The sequence below is a fragment of the Falco cherrug genome, chromosome 4 (genome assembly GCF_023634085.1).
Source record: "Falco cherrug isolate bFalChe1 chromosome 4, bFalChe1.pri, whole genome shotgun sequence".
Taxonomy (NCBI): domain Eukaryota; kingdom Metazoa; phylum Chordata; class Aves; order Falconiformes; family Falconidae; genus Falco; species Falco cherrug.
Genome location: NC_073700.1, coordinates 84,033,755 through 84,047,636, shown reverse-complemented (window position 1 = coordinate 84,047,636; position 13,882 = coordinate 84,033,755).

Below are 13,882 nucleotides of genomic sequence, written 5' to 3'. Positions count from 1 at the left end.
TGAGTTAGATATTGTGAAGTAGTCTGGATGGCAACGGGACCCCATTTCTACATGCCATAGTTAGGCTGAGAAAGTCATGTATCACTAGAGACCACACCAATGGTACTGAATTTTCCAAAAGGAAAAGCAGTAGCTGTGTGAAGTTAGCAGAATCCTTTCAAGGCACCATTCTCCATTTGCATTGCAGGTAGAGCCTCTATTTTGAGGTGGAATACAGCTTTTATTCCTGTAGATGAGCTCACTATCTCTTTTACATCCTGACTTAAGCACATTTAAAATATAGTTGTTTTACACAAAATTGTAATTATAGGAATAGAAATTAATACAATGAAAATGGCCTTCCTCTAAGTTTGCTTTCAGTGAACAAGCTAACATAAATAGCAGCCAAACCAGAACAAAAGGCCTGTTCTGTATTGCAGTACAGGTACTGCTTCTTAAGCTGGTCCCTCAGCTTTGCTGGCTCGGATGTCCCACACAGCAGTTCTCCATAGTAGCACACTGGCAGTGTGAATTTGGCTTCAGCCAGAGATGGAGATGGACACCCTGGGAAAAGACCAGGAGGACAGCTAGGAATGAAACTGAAATTTTAAATAAAGTTTGATGCTGCATTTTTGTTTCTAGAGTTATAATAAATTCTTTAACCTTTTGAATTGATGTCAATGTCTGTAACGTTTGTCTGGTTCTAGTAGCCTGGTTTTAAGGTGTTTGGCTGGATTATGGATAGGCTGTTCCCATAGACAGAAAGATACTACACACAAGCACAGAACGTCATTCCTCAGAGATGCCACTGTTCAGGACCTGTTTTGGGGTTTGGCTGGGTCACTCGGCTTATCAGCCTGATAAAACTACAAGTTATACAAGAAGGAGATGTTTCCTTTATCTGGTGAACTCTGCTGTGGTTGAATATATACCTGCTTTTTTTTGTTTTCCTTTAAAGACACAAACAGACGTTGACCACCCAGACTGAGTCATGCAGTATGTGATGCCAAGAAATCCCACTTAACTTGTGATCTGAGTCTATGTGTGATGTACATGTGAGAGCAGTGAGGCTTGTAGGGAGGAGGTGCCAAACCTGCTTTGCCATTGCACTCCGGAGGGGAAACGTGATGGGAAAACATTTGCTGACATCCTGAAGTGCAGTGAGGATGGGCTGGAGGGATCTCCCTAAGGAGAGGAGGGAGGAGGGAAAGGCTGTCCGCTGCAGTAACGCACCGCTTCATGCATCCTCTGAGTGACAAGGGCCCCAGGAACTGCAGAGATCTCTGTCCAAGCGGCAAAAGGCTTGTGCCGTCATTACTCAGCTCTCTTCTGCTTCCTTTGGGCTATGATGTCCCTGCCCACGGACTTGCCAAGAACACTACAGTCAGTACAGTGTCCAGAAAGCTCTGCAACAAACCTCAACAGGATGATCAATAACAGCATCTCAGAAAAACAATAAATCAGCATTTATGTACTGCTTTACATTTGTAAAGCACTTCTCAAGCATGAATTAATGAATACACAAATACAATTCTATCGGAATAGAAGGTTCACAGGCTGTAATGATGATGAACAGGCACCTTTAATCCAAACCACATTGTTCAAAATCAGCACTTGGTGCAAGATTACTTACACAATTCAAGGATAGATCAGTGATCAGCCAAAACCAGATAGACAATGCTAAATGGTGAATTAACAGGAATCTCCCACACTATCTGGGTGGCAAACACCTGGCTGCCACTGTTACAGAATGTACAGGCAAAGGCTGGCTCTCCAGTCACTTTTAGCAGTCACTTTTATCCAGGCATCTTTAAGTAGTATCACTGACAGAGCAAGGTGTTACTTATTAAATGTAGCACAATTTCCTCCCGTTCCTCTAAATACCTAGTATATGTGATATATATGTGATAACAAGGGCCAGAAGTTCATTACAGAAAGCAAGATGGAGTAAAACTCTTACAAAATAGGGAGAATGTGAATATGTGGGACTAAATGTTAAAAGGATCACTCTAGGCAATTGCCTAGCACAAGAGATGAGAAGAGGAAAAGATGGAACTGTAAGTGAAGCTCTGCCAGAACCACAGAGCAGCTAGAGGAAAAGTGATCCCTGGATCCATGGATAGAAGAGGCTTGGGCCAGTTTTGGTCCTGATTGTGTCCAAACACAGTAAGTGCACTTTCTGCAGGACAAAACCATTAAAGCTTATTCCTAAAGTTTAATGTTTAAATGCTAAGTGGATTGCTGTGCCACGGCCATCTGAGGGAACTGCAAGGAGTACAAGTCAGGACTGCTGTATCAAAAGCCTGGCTAAAGAACAGCAGAGTTGGAGTAGGTGAAATAAAGTGCTGAAGTAGTTTAATAGACTAACCTGAACACCAGACTGTGACAGAACAAAAACCAGATCACTTTGATATTTCTGAATTAGCAATTCTGTTTCACATAAGAAGGAATATGCAATCATCATTTTTCTTGAAAAGTATAACCAGATGGGCAGCCACCCTAACAGCCAAAGAACACGTCTTTTGAGAGTCATTCTGGGGCATTCCATAGAATAAAACAACCTTTTCTGTTTGTTTCTAGCAGCTTTAGTTTCAGGTTCTGACAAAGGCATACAGCCCTAACTGTTAAACATGGAAAATGGTGCGATGGGAATACTAGCACAGTGAACCAGCTCCTGTAAGCAGCTGAGTTTCTCCATTCTTACTCAGGCTCAGATACTGTTAACAGGGTTTTGACCTGAGTAAAAATATCAGAATCAGGGAATCCACATCATCAGGAGGAACTGATATTTTCTGGACTTTTTTCTCCACTCTCTTCCTCATGGTGAAGTTTAGGGCAAGGAACAGTTCTACTTCAGATGCAAAGTGAACATACCAGGGAAAAACAGAGAACCTAATTCTCCCTCCAATTGTTCTTCCCCTCAGGCTACCCTGTATTTGTTTTTCATGTGATACTGGTGTTAAAATGTACAACATTTGTTTCAGGGAGGTGGAATAGATCACTCTTCCATCCCTGTCCTCTGTCCTTGGGTTGAGTTTAGAACATGCTATCCACCTCATGAGCTTCAGATATCCCCAGCCCTGCTCTGGACAAATTTGTACAAATTTTGCATGGAGAAGTAGGAACTGGCCTCCTTCATCACCACTGAATTTCTCCCATTTCAAATCTGCAGGATTAGGGAAATGGCGTACAAATATGGGTTTAATATTATGAAGAACCAAAGTGCTCATCTTTCACAGTGCACGGTTTTATCAAGGCAGGTCCAATCCTGAAGTTTATGCTAAGTACTAAGTCATTACATACAGCTACTGGAGGGGTGAATCAATTCCAGAGAGACCATTTCCAGGTTGTGATAGAACACTGAAAAAAAGAAAACAACGAAAAGGTTTTATAAAACGAAAGCAAATTGTCACATAAAAATCACGAAATGGCAGGACAGAAGCAGAAGTGTCTCCGAGAAGGTTGTCTGTCTGTACAGTTAGAGAAACAAGAAAAACACTTCTGTCTTCTTTCCTTCATTTCTGTACCATAACAGTGAAAAAAATAATAAGAGTTATTCCTGTGACTCCAGCAATTATTATGGGAAACCTCCGACAAAGGGAACTAATCAATAGTAGAAATATTTTCTAGTAAACTGTAACCGAGTAAATTGTTCTAATCATGGTAGAACCTGGGAGATCTGCAACTGTAAATGTTGTGTTAAAACTTGCAGCCTGATATTCACTGACAGAGAATTAGATGTTGTGTCTTTCTAATATACATGTATTCACACACATTCATAAATACATACTGCACACCAAATACTGCATGCATATGCATGCATGACAGCTAATGAGAATAACTTTGCTGGTACAGCACCTGACACCTTATTTTGGGTTGGTTTTGATCAAGAAAATGGTTGAAGGAACACCAACACCCTACATGGATCTCTTCTGGGAATTCCCCTGCTGCAGGCTGAGGGTAAGTTTGCCTAGGACAACATTTATATAGGACACAATGTTTTATATCATTTAACTGTCACTTTACTCATTCTGGAAGAGCACCACTAACTCTAGATAGCAGATGCAAGTCAGTACATTAAAATTAGGGATTTTCTTTTAAATCATCTGAAATGCATAAGAGAAAAATATCTCCAGAGTTCATTGTGTCCCCACTCCTGTGTGTGTTTTGGGAAACATGGATATACACAGCTACATATAATAAAGAATCCTTCCTTTCTGTACAACATAGCTCACTAAAGCAGGGATAGATAGTGGCTTATCCATCATCGAATTCCCTGTAGTGAGAATCTGGACATCATGAACACATTTCCTAGTCTGTTGGATGATTTCTCCCTGAAGTTCTGTGTGTAGGGGACAACGATACATTCTTTTCCTCCCATTTTCCAGGCTCAGCACATAGTAAAATCCTTGCCTACAGATTTCAGGCTTTCTGTTGCATGGCTAAGTTATCAGCTTTTTGTCGGGGTTGCATTATGTTTTGTGAAGGAGGTGGAAGAGGTGAGGGAGAAGGTTTATTTTACAAGCTGCCAGTTAAGATGTGTCCTAACGAATTGAATCTGGCTAACCCTCCATCCTCTATCAAGCTTTCCAGACTTGCAAAGCTTTGAACCTTGCACATGAAAAGGGGAGGTATTTATTGGAATCTGCTATGACTGAAACTTTGCTGCTCATCTGAAGGTATCGTTTGTATTCCACTTCATAAAATAATGAACACTGGAGCTGTCTTTTGTGAGCTAGACCAGTGGTCTTGTCCGATTTTAGTTCTAAAGGTCATAAAAGTTATGTTCCAACAGTGAGACCATCTCCATGGTACTCTTCAAAGGACATGCTTCTGTCCTGGCTAGAAGCTAGGGTATATTCATATCAAAGACTTAATATCTAAGAAGGCCTGATTTTAACTGCATTTTTATGTTACAGATGTCAACTGAATCTTTATGTGATATTTAGGAGGCTTGAGTGATATTACTGTGATAGGAATAATAGATATGAAAATAGTTTGTCAAACAGATTTAGACTTTTTTTTTTTTAGTTTTAACAATGCAACTTTCTGTATTTTCATTTTATGAGACTTTTTCCTTTCTTGTAATGGAATATTAATCTGACTTCATTTGCAACCTATACAATGTTTAAAATTGATTTTATGAAAACATTTAAAATAAATGTCACATAAAAGGTCTATAGTCAAATCAAATTACATTTGTAGTTCAACTGCTGGTTCAAACAGACAAGCCAGGTATTTTCCCCCATGAAATACTTATTTCTCATTTAATTTTGCTGTCATTCCTTCAGCCTTCTGCCCTGATCTTACCAACTCTCACAAAATAAATGCCCTGCTATGTATTTCAAATGAGGAAAGTCCTCCAAAAAGTAATCCACGTTCATGGATGAAGTAGAGCTGGTCTTTCATTTAGTGGCCAGCCTGTGCCACAAGAGTTAATGTATACTTAGTTTACATCTACAAAACGTTCTTCCAGAAAGACAATAGTATTAACTCCACTGTTTGATACACATTTTACTAACAATCACTGATATATAAAAAGTTTGCTGTAGCGAAATGAAGCTGGGTTAATTAACATCGATATACAGCTGTGGGCTGGCTTCAGGAGCGGTGGGTTGGCTGATGTGGATAAGGTGCAGCTGTGGCTTGTTCCTGCTAAGTGGTTAAATAGCTCTAAGGGGTGGGGAAGAGGGGTGGCAAATGAAGAGAGATCTGGAAGGAGGAGAGGGAGTTATTGAAGTTAACCTGGTATGGGATGGTAAAGGCCTTGCTGCAGCTTGATAGTTTTGAGTGCTGTGACAGTTTGCATTAAATGAATGACTTATTTTCACAATAAGTTTTTCTTCCTTATAATGTGCAAATATTTTTCAGCTTTTTTAACTGCATTTTTATAAATAGCTGAAAAATTATCATCTGCTCATAGGCTATTTCTAGGAAATATATATTCAAGTGAAGTCAGTTACTTGTGACTGATTACCTGGTTGTTTCTGAAGGACACATGTATATTAACATGACCAGAACATAAAAATCTGTTTTAAGGCAAGTTGTTTAATACTCAGAGGTAAACACTTGTGCCAGTTGAACAAATATGTTAAAAAAAGCTTAAGAATATAAGAACTGCCTTATTAGGCCAGATGAAGGCTGAGATAGCCCCATATGCTGAAAGAAATCAAACACAACATGATCCTGCAGCAGTTGTATCATCCTAGAATCAAGCAATTATCAGTTTAGAGATTTCTTCAGCAAGGAATCAGATTTTGTGCATGCTGGCAAAGATAATTTGAAAGAGAATTCAAGGAATACTTGCTGCATTTTTCATTCCTGGTCTCTTTGCCAGTAGACACAGCAATGCAGAGTGGCTGTGCGTACCCATTGTGCAGTTAAACACATGCTGTGTCACACCCCAAAACTGGCTGCATCTCGTTGGTGGGAGAAGGGGTTTCTCCCCCTTTTGCCCTGAGGCACTGGGTGGTGGAGCAAAGGGTGGGGATGGTGTGCCACCACTCAGTGCTTTCTGTGTCAATTTTCCTTTGACTAACAAAATCACTGTTAAATAAAACCCAAACTTCTAAAAAAAATAAGTTAATGAAAAACCATGAACTATATGGTCTGTGTAAGAGTTGTCAGGGCCTCGTGAGTTGGGCATCAGAGCCTGGGGAGAGAGCTGAACCCCAGCAGGAGGGCTGATAGAGAGCTTCAATGCATTCAAGCAGCATGGAGTTTCTAGCAGAGATTAAAAGCTTATGTGGAATTTTTGTTATTCTGTAATGACAATCTAGTTCCTATGGAAAATGAATATTAAACCAATATGATGACAAGTACTGATACACACTTTCCACTGTCCTCAGAGTTAATTCTGCTTTTTCACATTCACTTCTTTGGTTTAAACATATGATATAATAAAATAGTAGCTAACTTTCAAAAACATTAGGCAAATACTGAAAGCAGTATGCAACCCACAGCAGAGTATATCTTTCCGTAGTTACAATGTCCTATACAGTCCTACAATTAATGTCAGATTTGATTTCTCTTGTGCTTTTCTGTCCTTATTATAGCAGTCATTTCTGTTTTTCCTTTTCTCTAGTCTTTTCTTCAGCTCTCACAGTGATCTTTTTCATGATGGCTTACTTCACTTTTGTATATTATTCTAGTTTCACTTCACCTTGGTATTATTGTTTCAATATTATATTAGATTGATTTTTTTGCTCTACTCTACCTCCCACACTCCCATAGTGGTATTGCTTATTCCACCCGCATTTCCTCAATATTCTTGGATAGTGTTTTACGGATAGAGTCTTTAGCTGAGTGGTGTTTGAACATGGTCACTGGCTTGTTTGTGAGGTGTCTACACCATGTCTGCTTCAACCACTTGATAGAGATTTTTTTATAGCCATATTGGTTTGGCAGAACCCATACATATTTCAGCATCATTTTTACATGGAATGTTGATCTGCTCTTTCTAGTTTGTTCCTAACACTCAAAGTGGACTAAAGAGTCCATTGATCACTGAATAAGCCTGAGAAGGGTGATCTTAAGCAAGACCTAACGCCAAAAGTTAATACCTTGGGATACATATAAACCAAATAGAAATGAAATAAAAATATTTTCAGTTCCTGAGTCTATTTGAGGAACTGAAATGAGGATTCTTTGAATTCTGTTACAAGCTAATTATTTCTTGTTCTGATCTCAGGATATTTTTTTCCCAGACCTATTTAGCTATATTGGCTTTTCCCCAAAAAATGGAAAATATTTTTGAATGAGCATTTCATCCCAAATTATTCCAAACATTTTCAGTTTATTATTATGGCCAATATTTTTTGTCTCAGGTTAGCATTCTCTCTGCCCCCAGATGCATTTGGTTTTCCTTCCCAGTGAAAAACCAATATAATAATTTAGAAGCTTAATAACTATTCAGTAGACTTGTCACTGATGTTCAGATTACAGTTTTACTGCTACATAAATAGAAACCCACACTTAAAGGGAAGTGCTGTGTGGAGGCAGCGTAGGTGCTGTTACAGAAGCTGGTGGCTAGAGGGAACTCTTTTTCCTTGTTGGAGACGGTGGCTGTAACAGCAATGAATCTTTTGCTGCAGCTAAGCAGTTCATTAAAAGAAAAAGAAGATGGGAAAAATCCTTGAAATAAAAACATTACGTGATTGAGAAGTACTCCCGGTCGAGCGCAGGAATCAGGAGATGGTTCAATGAAATTTATCATTTCTACAGCAATGAAGAAAGCCTTTAGATGTCCCAGTCCAGGGACAGTCATAGGTCACGTATGGTTAAATGCTCTCCTGTTAGCCAGCTCCTTGGAAGCTGTTAGACTAGTTACGGCAGCCTGGGTTACCTTGGCTGCAGGGATGGATGTTTTGGTTTCGTGCATGGGGGAAGAGAAGGCACAGACCACAAAAAAGAGCAGGGAGTTCACAGAGCAGCAGTAGGTAAGGCATTTAGGTACCAGCTACTGTACTTTTAGGCCCCTAGCCAGCAAATTAATTAAGCACATGCTTAACTTTAAACATGCAAGTCATAACTTTAGCTGAGCTATTTGGACATTTAAAGTTAAGCAGCTTTAAAGCATGCAGGCATCAGGTTGCTCAAGCTTTGGTGTTTTGGCTCCAGCTGCACCCCTGGGGTGCCTGGGAGAGGGGCACAAGTTGAGTGGGGAGAGCTTTTGTTTGGAGAGCGTGTTTGGGTGGTGCTTGGCCAGAGCTGAGGCACAGGGAGGCCTGACATGTGCACAGTCTCACTCTCCTGTGAAACTGGGCTGTGGCCAGCTTGTGTGCCTTACCTAGAAACTTGGAAGCACTCCTGGCACTGTCATGTGGTCTCAGAGACCTGTGTTTTTTCTCTTGACTGTTATTCTCAACCTTGGATAATGCCCTGAAAGATCATGTAGTAAAGCAAATCACATGAGGGGGAGCAAAGCAAGGATGGAAGATTTGGAAAGGAGATTACATTGATTAATGCTGACATTCAGCGTAACCTTAATGTCTGGCTTAATGCTACCTTGCTCCAGTTCTTTTTAACTCCAATGAGATCAATGAGGACAGTAAGAAAGCAGTATAAATCTTAGCATACTCCTCCCCTTTAATTAAGTAAATCTGAAGTCATGGATACCCCACAAGCCTCAACTGTCCTTATATGGACTAGCTACTAGAAGCCAAAGCCCACAGCCTTTTTATGGGGTCACCATTACAAACACAGTAGGACCCAGGTGTAAGCATTTCAGCAAATGTTCTTGCAGATGCTCTCCAAATGTTCTCAGCTGTGCTCCAACAGCACAATTTGCCAAGAACTGTTGAATATATTTTGCGTTCGGCAGCTGTGGCTATATTGCTCAAAAAGCACTGTATCTGACAGCTCCTGCCTGCCCTCTGTCTATACAGCCAGTTGGCCTGGGTGAGCTTGGCCCTGAGATAATGTGTGGGGTGTATTCAGGCAGGTGTGGCCCAAGATCTCCATCCTGTGTGATCGTGCCAGGACTGCCTTTGCCAACTGCACAGCACACAGGGCTGATCCTGAACGTGATCTCTGTTCTGTCCGTGGCATGCTGTTTAAGTACTGAATGGTTCAGAACTGTTCAGTTGTGTCAAGTCAGACCGAAAGTCCATCTAAACCTGGCATCTTGCCTCTGGCAGCGGCAAGTAGAAGTTGGTAGTGGAGAGTGTAATACTTCTTCCCAGAAATACTTTCACATCCTGCAGCAATTCATGCTTCAGCAACTTAGCCAGATGTGATACCTTTTCATCGAAAGGATTTGTCCTGTCATATCTACATCACCCTGCAGCAGGGAGCTCCACATCACCCATGTCATACTTTTCAAAACTGCCACCAAATGCTTTCCTTTGATATCCTCTGGTTCCACTCTCAGAGGCCACACATTCCCTGTGCAACCACTCTTCCCTGTGTATGATTTTGTAGATCTCTGTAAAGTATCTGTCCTCAGACATCTCTAGGGGCTGAAGAGTCCTAGTGCAGTTAATTTTTCTTCACCTGGAAGTTGTTCCATACCTTTGATCAGCCCTGTCACTCCCTTCTCTACTTTTTTTCAGTTCTACTATGTCATTTTTAAGATGTGTGTGCTGGGGGGGAACCATAACTGCTGAACTAGGTCACATAAAACCTTGGATGAATTCCTGGGTTTCTATTTTAACATCTCCAAAGCCTTGGCAAAGGTTCAGAACTGGTCAGTTTTCTTCCTCTCCTTTTGGTAGTTACTCCTATGATTAAGGCAAACCTCCAAACCTCCCAGCTCACCAGTGAGAAGCTGGAAAAGAGCAGTGCAGCTAGAAACACACTGATGGAGGTATCACTACATTTGGTCCTCTTCAGTCTCAGGCATCCTTACCACATAATCTCACTCACAAGCTGATCAAGTCCCATTTGAAAATAAGCTAGTGGTTTTGTCCCCGCTACTTGTACCACAAGGCTGTTGCAGAATCTCACGCTCTTGATCACAGAAAATCTCCTTTCCAGTTTACCTTTCTCCATGGCTGCTTTATACACATTTCATTTTATTCCTCTTCTCTCTTTCCTTAATGTTTATTTCTGTGAAACGTTTGTGGACCACAGACATGCTCAGGATCCTTACCTTAGGTTATCCAAACCAGGTCTTTTCAGTCCCTTCTGGCATGATAAAGTTTCTGTTTCTTTCTTCTAGCTTTTACCTGCATCTGCCCTAGTTTGACATCAGCTTTTCTGAACACTGAACAGCCAAAGCTGGACACAATCTTATTCATGAGGAATAACCAACACCTTGGCTAACTGCATGCTTCTGGAAATACAGCACTTTGTTAATCCTAACATGACATCTGCATTTTTCATATTGATAACTGCCATGGTCCTGATGTGATCAGTTAATTAATCCAAATACATCTCCTTGTCTGTAGATATCCTTTGGTTTATGTGAAGATTCATGTTAAAAATTCCCATGTATGTAGCCTTTCATCTATGCTGTTGAAATTTATCCCACTTCTGTTGCTTCAGTTCTCAGTTCTGCCTCTATGATGCTCTGAATTTCCTCTGTGCTGATGGAAATATTGACGACTGGTCCCAAGGCAAGTCCTTGAGGAATTAAACTAGCAGTCTCTTGCCAGCATAACACCTCCTTTTTGAGAGCAATCTGACCTCATTTCTCTTTCTGCCAGTTCTTTATGCATACCATACTTCTTCAATATTAATCCCCCCCTTCTCCAGATGAATTAATAATTTCAGTGGTATAGTACCAAGTAGTTGACCAAGGTTGAATTCTTGTTTCCAAAATGTGGTAATTTTAGCAAATCGTGTTATCAGATTAGACTGGTACGATTGCCCTAACTAAAGCCATATTGCATTTTATACCACTTTTTGAGTGTCTCCATTAATTTAATTATTTTGTCCTTTAAACTTTGCTCTACAGTTCTGCGCCCCTCTTGAGCTCCATCTGATAGGTCTAGCCAGGTTTTCCTCTTTCTTCAGTCCTGGTCAAAAAGGAGAATGTAAGAACGTAACCGCCACTGCCAAATGTCATATATTGTTAAAAAATTTTGCCACCAAATTTTTAGTTTCATGTGTGAGTTCTTTCACCATTCTGAGACAGATGTTAGTGTTGATTTGTGCTTACTACTACATTTTAACTTCCCTTGGATGAGATCATTTCTATTTATATTCCCCCAATTCTCTTCAGCTATTCTGCCTTACATCCTCAATCCCAAAGAATTAATTTAATTTGAGAATTTGAATATTTGAGAATATTTTAAATATTCCCCTTTCTGCATCCTTATGTCTTTCCTTGGTTTTATGGCCAAGATAGCGTTTATTGTGTAAATTTTTTGCAAGCCCTGTTCAAGTTGTCTTTTAGGAAAATGTGAGTCAAATAATGGAAATGTTGAACTTCAGTGTTTTGTGGGACTTCTTGCCATAATGGACACATTATTTAGACTTTCTGATTACAAAACATATTTTGAGGACATGTTATCACTTAGTTAAGCTTGCTGACTTTTTGCTCTGGTTTGGTTTTCTCTCTTGGATTGAACTCGATCTCTTCTGATTCCCAGTACAGATAACAGTTGCTGAGTGAACAGAAAACCCCATGTTTCTTACAGTGTTTTATGTAGTCAAAGCTATAAGATGGAGAAAAGCGACATATGCATTTCCATTGATGTCTTAACCACATTTAACCCAGCAGGGAAATGCTGGGAGGTGGCAATACCTTTTCCTTCTGCATACTGGAGAGAAGGGTACAGTAGCAATAGAGCAGCCTTGTGGCTAAGATAGGATTTGTGCCAAAAATTCACACACATATTCTGAGTAGCAAGGTAGCCCAGTTAAGGTATCTTACTTCTGTTTTAATAACCCTACCTTCATTGCTGGGTTTGCAGAACATCTTTGTTAAGACATTAAGAAGTGCAACCTGGCTTCAGCAAAGAGCCTGTGTTCACAGAGGGCTTCGAAGCATCCAGATTTATAAACAGGAGAGTTGAAGACAGTTTTAATAATAACCTGAATCTTACGCTAAAGCACAGAGGCAGGAGTCTCAGTTCATTCATAGCTAGAGCAATGGTAATTTGGAGCATTTGGTGGAACAGAACTGGTCATCACAAAGCGGAGGCCAAGGCTGTAAAATCTGACACAATTGAGACCTCTGGCTTACAAGGCTTTAGGTTAAGCACATGTGTCAGTATTTGCATGGTCTGCACCTAAATCCTGTAGCTGCTATTAGAGCTCATGGATTACAAAAGCTGAGTTATCAAAGTGCTGAGTTGCTGAGACAAGTGTTACCACAAGCTTCCTTTTTTTTTTTCTTTCTCTTTTTTTTTTTTACACCACTTGGCTCCATCACCCTAGTTTATTCCTGAGTTTATTAGTACAACACAATCCTGCTTGAGATAAATAGCAAGCTAGATCTTTCTTGATTAACACTAAATATGATATTTTCATTCAATATATATAATTCTCTTTTATTCTCCACTGTGGCTACCTTAAAGACACCTAGACATTTACTTAAAAATTATTTTCAGACAGTAAGAAAGCAATTGAATGTAGCTGTGTTCATGGAGCAGTCTCTGTCCCCAGGAACCAAGTGACATTTACAACTTTTTGCCTTCCAAGGAGTAGTCTTTGAGTATTTTCATACTCCAGAAAGTTCTTTTAAGTATTTTTAGTCTCAGGATTGTGGGAGGGGATTGAAATATTTTGTGCCAAGATTTTCAGAAGGTGTATTGCCAAAAATGTCTGTGTAGGAAGAGGAGAAAGTACTTAAAAATAAAGATATTAGGTTCTTTTAACCCAAATTTCAACTGGTATGCTCTCCTTCATTCACAGAACAAAATGCCATGCACCAAATATACACAAACATAAACACACTTTGTAATTTTGCTGATCCAGATGCTTTTCCAAACATATGGTTGATTACAGTAAAAATTTCAGAGAACTCTTACCAAATCTGCTTTTTCTCTGCTTGCCTTTCTTTTATAGTCACTTTTTTCCTGTTCCAAACTATGACAGGCATGTATAGAAGTGTATCTCAGAAAACAAGAATTTCCCAATCTTTCTCACCTCTTAGCATTCTCATCACCTGCAATTATTCAAAACTATAAAACCCTGGATTCCTTTTCTTGGAAAAAAAAGCTACATTAAGTAAAAGATTTGTGACTGCGATTGATTACAGACTACAGAAGAACACGATTATTCTGAAGGAAAAGTCTTACAGATAAATGGATTATAGTTACTTACACTTTCTGACATGGGTTTGAAATATTCCATTTCTGCTTTTGTAACCCCTGGGTTCACTCGTGAGAGCTGGGTGAAACTGGGTAGAAACGGATTAGAAACATTTTCCATTTTCCACTGTCCAAAGAGTGCACACACAACACAAAAGGAAAAATTAAAGAAGATATTAAAATGTCTTTCTGTTTTGGAGCTT